Here is a 7,078-nt window from a genome sequence, read left to right as displayed (position 1 = left end):
AGGTTCCCTACTCCTGGCCCCTAGAACAAATCCCTGATCCCTTTTTTCCTTCAAAGCCAAGTTCAAGTATCACCTTGTCCTCTATGAAGCCGACCCTGACCCTGCAAGTGAAAGTGATTCCGCTTCTTCTAATATTGCCAAAGCACTTTGGCTGAGTCTCTCCTCTGCACACCAACACTCCATCCACCTCATATTCTGCCTTGTATCACACTTATTGGTGTACAAGCTGTACCCACTCCTAACCCATGTTGCCTTGTGATCTCTTGGAAGGCAAGAACTGTGCTGTCTTTTATCTTTCTACCCCCAATACTCAGAGCAGGTTATAGGACAAAGAAGGCACCAAATATGTTTTTATTGAGTTGTTTAAAGTCCAAAAGGGATGAGAACAAAATAGAACGTAGAATATTAGATCTGAAAGGAGTCTGAAGAACGTCTAGTCCAACTCCATGATTTTGTGGCTGGAAAACCAAGTCTAGAGAAGGGAAATGATTTAGGACTAAAGAACATCAGAAAGAACCTTAGACTTGACTTGATCTAAGCAGAGAAGGTGTTTGAGGCAAAGGTGAAGTGACTTTGCCTAGGGTCACTCTGTGTAGAATCAAGACTTGAACTCAAATCTCCTGAATCCTGCTCCAGTGCCTGAGCTGACAAATAGAGTCGGTCAGGCACAAGGAGATCAAAAAAGGACAGTGGCATCAGAGTGAACCACAAATTCAGTACGAACCTCCAATATGGCACTGTTATTGATTTTGTTAAAAAAGAAACCTAACACTTGTGTGCACCACCCAGGATAAAGGCTTGAAAGATTGAAGAATAAATATTTCTACTTACTGCCCCTGGGACCAATAAAGTCCTTTTTTTTTCTTTTTCTTTTTTTTTTTTAACAGCGTGGAATCCATTCCAGTCTTGTTTTCTGACAGATGCGGAGAAATTGGAAATGATCACAGGAAAAGCAACAAAATAACAAAAAAGGGAAAATTCAGACCAAGGGTTGGAAGAGCTTAAAGCATCATTAAGTGGAAAGTCCAATTTGGGTCCAGATAGAGTGATGCTAGAAATTGACAGGCACGCCTCTTATCAGCTGCTCAGGTTTCCTTCATGGACCCTAAAAAGTAATTCTCTGTATGAGCAATCACTGCACTGGATCCCATCTCTTTGGGCAATGTCAGAGACCTGTCATCACTGTTAGAGTTATCACCCCAGGGAAGGTGAAGGAGTAGCATTTCTAGAACGGGGAAAGCTATTAGGCCTAGTGGGTAACTCTTCCCTCATTTGGGTTTTCCAGGTAACAAGATTACCCAGGTCTACAAATCCACTTCCAAATTACCTCTCAAAAAGGACCCAGAGTATGATACAGTGAAAACAGCCCACAGTTTAAAAAAACCTCAGTTCTGCTACTTATTACTCTTGGGACTTGAGGTATTCCAAATAACTTAAATGAGCCTCAGTTTCTTCATCTATAAAATGAATTAATCATACTAGATGGCCCCCCCTTCTGTCTTGATTATCCTATTGTCCAGAAAAATGTATTAGGGTCTCAATTTTCCCTTCCCCCCAACATTTTAATAATCACCATTATTAATAATAAGAATAACATCTATTATACGGCCCATCATCCCAAAATTTTCAGCAGCTCCCTATTGATGCCTGGTCATCCAAAGCCCTCCACAATTTATTGCCACCCTCTGTTATCTCATGATTCCCTTTCCTATACTTTATGCCCTTGCAAAACTGAGTAAGAGGCATTATGTTATGGTGAAAAGAACATTAGTTCTGTCACTAGAGGACCTGGATTTCAATTCTGCTTTTGATGTTTACTGCCTGTGTGACCTTGGGCAAGTCACCACTTCTCTGAGCTTCAGTTTCTTCATTTGTATTATTAAGATGGGCGGGGACAACATAGAGGGGATTTCTTTTTAGTTATGAGTTAACCTAGTTAGCCTTTAAGGACTAGATAGACTAGATATTCTCTAAAGTCCCAGCTACCTCTAAGTCTGTGGTCCTGTGATTTACAGCACCAAAACAATTAACTTAATAACATAGATCCAGAGGTAGGGAATCCCTTTTTTTCCTTCCGCTCTGCAGAGGCAGAAGGAATGCACAGGACTGAGGCCTAGTGTGTGTGTGTGTGTGTGTGTGTGTGTGTGTGTGTGTGTGTGTGTGTGTGTGTGTGTAAAATGGATAGCCAAGGCATAGCCAAAGAATTCATTATCTAGTGCCCAGCCTGTGATTGACAGGTCTTTCTGAACTTGTCGATCTTTGGTCCTTGGAAAATAGATGCAATCTCTGTCACTAGGACCATACTCAAGTAAAGTAGGTAGGCGGAGGAAAAAATCCCCCTGTCATTAATACCATTTTTGGCAAATTAGATTGTCACACTAGCGCTGCAGATATAATGGGGGAGGAGAAAGGAAGGGTTTGGGACACCAAGACATCTGGGAAGGCCGAGTCTGGTGGTTTGTCACATGAGGGAAGGGCCTTGAGCATTGGACTGGCAGGGAGGAGGCCAGTGAGAGCAGGTGTTGAAAAAGAATCAAACAAACCCAAAATAAGCTTCATTTATTTGTTTTTGTAGATCTCTGCCGTCCTCCAGACAGAGAGTCTGGTGAAAGAACTAAGCAACATCCCATCCATCCCAAGGTCAGTTGAAGGAAACATCTAGCCTAGAACAGATAAGGCTTGGGATTGGGGGAATCACCAATGGTATGGAGTTGTGGGGGAGGATAGGATCACAATATGGTTTTTAAAGGGCTGTCTTATAGAAAAGGGATTCAGTTTGTTCCACTTGGCTCCAGAGGGCAAAACTAAAAACAGTGGGTCAAAGGTAGGGAAACTAAAACAAAGACAGATTTTGGGGACTGATGTGGAGGGAAAAATTCAAACTATGAAAACTGTCTCAAAAGCAAATGTACTGCCTAAGGGACAAGGTATTCCCCCTCCCTGGAAGTGTTGAGGGAGAGGCCCAGATGACCATTTGTTGTGGAAATCATAAATGGAACTCTTCTTCATTTATGAGTTAGCCCCAGTAACCTTGAAGGTCCCTTCTAATCCCAGGATTCGGTGACTCTGCATCCTGGACCCTTCACTTATTTGATGTGCACACTTGAAAAAATCACTCATTTTCTGGGATGTAGTTTTTTGACCTCTGTCAAAGAGGTCCTTTAATCTCTGCCATGGTTTTTGATTAACCAAGAACATACAGTTGAGCATTATTTTGAGTACATCTCCAAAATTTTGATATGTTAATATTTTTATTCTCCTTAATATAATCTATTATTGTTACTCTGATTTATTCCTTAAAACAGTCATTATGTGCTTTTATTTTATGGTTTCCATATAGATATGGATTAAATGTTTTCCTACTTAATTAGCTCTTTTTATTGAATTATAATACATATAGTGCCTGTAATTTATGCTTTTCTGAATTAATCCTTAATTTCTATATACTCTAGAACATATAAATTTTGTGAATATTCTAGATGCATTTGAAAGAAATATATTCCTCTTTTTTAAAAAAAAAAAAGAAAGAAAGAAAGAAAGAAAGAAAGAAAGAAAGAATTTATGGGTTTATATGATACAGAGTTCCTATCTGACCTAATGGGGGAGTGTGTATTCAATACTTATGTTTTAGAAAATATTTTTACTCATTACTCTAAAGAATGAGGAAAGATCTGTTATGAAACCATCAGCATATTTACTTAATAATCTTAGCCACTGAGTTTTGGGTTTTTTTATTGAGTTCTCAAGTTGTGGTATATGAATGTAATTGGATACTATTATGCTATAAGAAATGATGAGCAGGTGGATTTCAGAAAAACCTGGAAAGACTTATGTGAACTGAGGCTGAGTGAAGTGAGCAGAACCAGGAAAACATTGTATGCAGTAACAGCAACATTGTGCGATGATCAGCTATGATAAACTTAGGTCTTCTCAGCAGTACAATGATCCAAGGATATTCCAAAAGACTCATGATAGAAAATGCTATCCACGTCCAAAGAACTGATGGAGTCTGGATGCAGACCAAAGCATGTTATTCTCACTTTTTGTGTGCTTTTTACCTTTTGCTCTATTTCTTCTTTGACAACATGACTAATGTGGAAATATGTTTAACATGATTGCCTATAATAGCTTGATGTCTTGGGAGAGGGAAGACAAATTTGGAACTCAAAATCTTATAAAAAATGAATGTTGAAAACTATCTTTACATGTAATTGGAAAAAATAAAATACTATTTACATTAAAAAAAATTTTTTTAAACACACAAAAAAAATCTCTTCCATGTTTTCTCCAGGCACAGAGAAGGAAGAAGAATTTCTTTGTATATTAAGGTAGAAGTTGGTCAGAATTTCTCTAGACAGGCACAGCTGTGACTAGACCATACTGACCTCTATCATTCCTCTCACTTTATTTTTTTTAATTAATTTATTTTTAGTCTTCAACATTCACTTCCACAAGATTTTTAGCTCCAAATTTTCTCCCCATCTCTCTGCTCCCCCAACCCCAAGATAGCATGAATTCTGAATACCCCTTCCCCCAATCTGCCCTCCTTTCTATCACCCCCCTTCTCTTAATCCCTTCCCCTTCTATTTTCCTGTAGAGTAAGATAGATTTCTATACCCCATTGCCTGTGTATCTTATTTCCCAGTTACATGTAAATATATGTATATTTGCAGTGAGGCAATTGGGGTTAAGTGACTTGCCCAGGGTCACACATCTAGTAAGTGTCAAATGTCTGATGCCAGATTTGAACTCAGGTCCTCTTGACTCCAAGGCCAGAGCTCTATCCACTGTGTCACCTAGCTGCCCCTTAAAAACAATTTTTAATATTTGTTTTAAAAGCTTTGAGTTCCAAATTCTCTCCCTTCCTCCCTCCCCACCCACCCTCATTGAGAATGCAAGCAATTTGATATAGGTTATATATGTGTAGTCATGCAAAACATTTCCATAAGTCATGTGAAAGACTAACTATATTTCCCTCCATCCTATCCTCCCCCTTTTATTCTATTCTCTCTCCTTTCACCCTGTCTCTCCTTAAACGTGTTTGTTTCTGATTACCCCCTCCCCCGATCTGCCCTCCGGTCTATCGCAGCTCCCATCCCTTTCCCCACTACTTTCCTATAGGGTAAGATGGATTTCCATACCCAATTGAATGTGTATGTTATTCCTTCCTTAAGCCAATTCTGATGAGAGTAAGGTTCATTCATTCCCTCTCACCTCCCCCCTCTTTCCCTTCATTGTAAAAGCTTTTTCTTCCTCTCTCCTCTTCTCCTCCTCTAGTGCATCTTATATGAGGATCCACCACCAAAGCCTTTTCCATCCCAGGAACCATGGCCTCTGGAGTAACTGTGAATGATGAAATTATCAAAGTTTTTAATGACATGAAAGTAAGAAAATCTTCTACACAAGAGGAGATTAAAAAAAGAAAGAAAGAAAGCAGTTCTCTTCTGTTTAAGTGATAACAAAAAAAAACCCAAATAATTGTAGAGGAAGCAAAGCAGATCTTGGTGGGTGACATTGGTGATACTGTAGAGGAGCTCTACACATCTTTTGTGAAGTTGCTACCTCTGAATGATTGCCTATATGCTTTGTATGATGCCATGTATGAGACAAAAGAAAGAAGATGTAGTTTTCGTATTTTGGACTCCTGAATGTGCACCTTTAAAAAGCAAGATGATTTATGCTAGTTCTAAAGATGTCATTAAAAAGAAATTTACAGGTATTAAACACGAGTGGAAAGTAAATGGCTTGGATGATATTAAGGATTGTTCAATGCTTGGAGAGAAATTGGGAGGCAATGTAGTAGTTTCACTTGAAGGAAGACCTTTATAAAATGACAGTGAAGGACCATCCGGAAGTAGCTTCCATTTCTGCAGCTCCGTCAGTTGGAATAGCGTTAGGCTTTTGTCCCTTACCATACCTTCCCAGAAAACACAAAGGAGAAGTCAATAATTTAAGCAGCCTACCAGTGATTGCCATTAGACTATCTCATCCTGGCAGTTATATGTAGAACCACAGAAATGCCTTCATATCACATTTTAGCCAAAACAAATGGCGTTATATGCATCCCTTGCAGAACTAACATGAATATGATAGTCAATATGAATAACTTAGAGAACTGCAAAGGGTTAAGCTAATCAAATGCCTTGAAATTATGATCCACTGGTCAGATGCTAAACTTCATTCAGTATTCCTTAGAGTTGCACTTGATTGCAGTTCCTGAAGTCCTTGTGGTTGGTACACCTAACCTGCCTCTGACATGCCTATCGTGACACGGCAGCATACGCACACCCATACATATACACACACATGTATGTGTATATATATTTATATATGTAACTATGAATTGGATGCACTTTTATGTAATAAGGTTGTACCCTTCGAAAAGGAATGCCAATTAAGTTGTCAAAACTATTATCAAATTATTATACTTCCTGTAGTACCTCAGTGTTCATTCCCGTTATCTACATACTTTCCTGAATGAACTAGCTGCTAATATCTTTTCATTTTCTGGTGAATGTACACTACAGGAGTAGGAGTTAAGTGTTTCCCATGTGAGTCTTGTAGCACTAAAGATATTGTGATAATGTTGTAATGGCAATTTTTGTATGAAAAGAGCCTTAAATGGAACATTGTTTTTTGAGAACAAACTCCCCACCCCCACAACATTGGCCAATTGCAATTGCAATAAAACTTGTGGCTTATTACAGAAAAAAAGAAAAAGAAAAAGAAAAGCTTTTCCTTGCCTCTTTTATGTGAGATAATTTACCCCATTCTACCTCTTCCTTCCTACTTCTCCCAATACATTCCTCTCTCACCCCTTAACTTTATTTTTTAGATATCATCACTTCATATTCAACTCACCCTGTGCCCTCTGTCTATATATATATCTATATATATCTATATAGATATATATATAGACATATATATATCTATCTATATATATATATAGATAGATATATATATATATATATATGCCCTCCAACTACCCTAATAATGAGAAAGATCTCATGAGTTACAAATATCATCTTTCCACGTAGGAATGTAAATAGTCCAACTTTAATGAGGCCCTTGTGATTTC

General features: G+C 38.4%; 1 pseudogene; it reads left to right on the top strand.

Moving 5' to 3' along the window:
* Window positions 1-5,286: 5,286 nt before the first annotated feature.
* LOC144454072 (cofilin-2 pseudogene) lies at window positions 5,287-6,662 on the top strand (annotated as a pseudogene).
* Window positions 6,663-7,078: the final 416 nt, after the last annotated feature.

This window comes from Phascolarctos cinereus, unplaced genomic scaffold, assembly GCF_003287225.1.
Source record: "Phascolarctos cinereus isolate Bilbo 61053 unplaced genomic scaffold, phaCin_HiC Scaffold_2;HRSCAF=192, whole genome shotgun sequence".
Taxonomy (NCBI): domain Eukaryota; kingdom Metazoa; phylum Chordata; class Mammalia; order Diprotodontia; family Phascolarctidae; genus Phascolarctos; species Phascolarctos cinereus.
The sequence above is the reverse complement of the archived record's forward strand: the minus strand, read 5'-3'. Positions and strand labels throughout refer to the sequence as shown.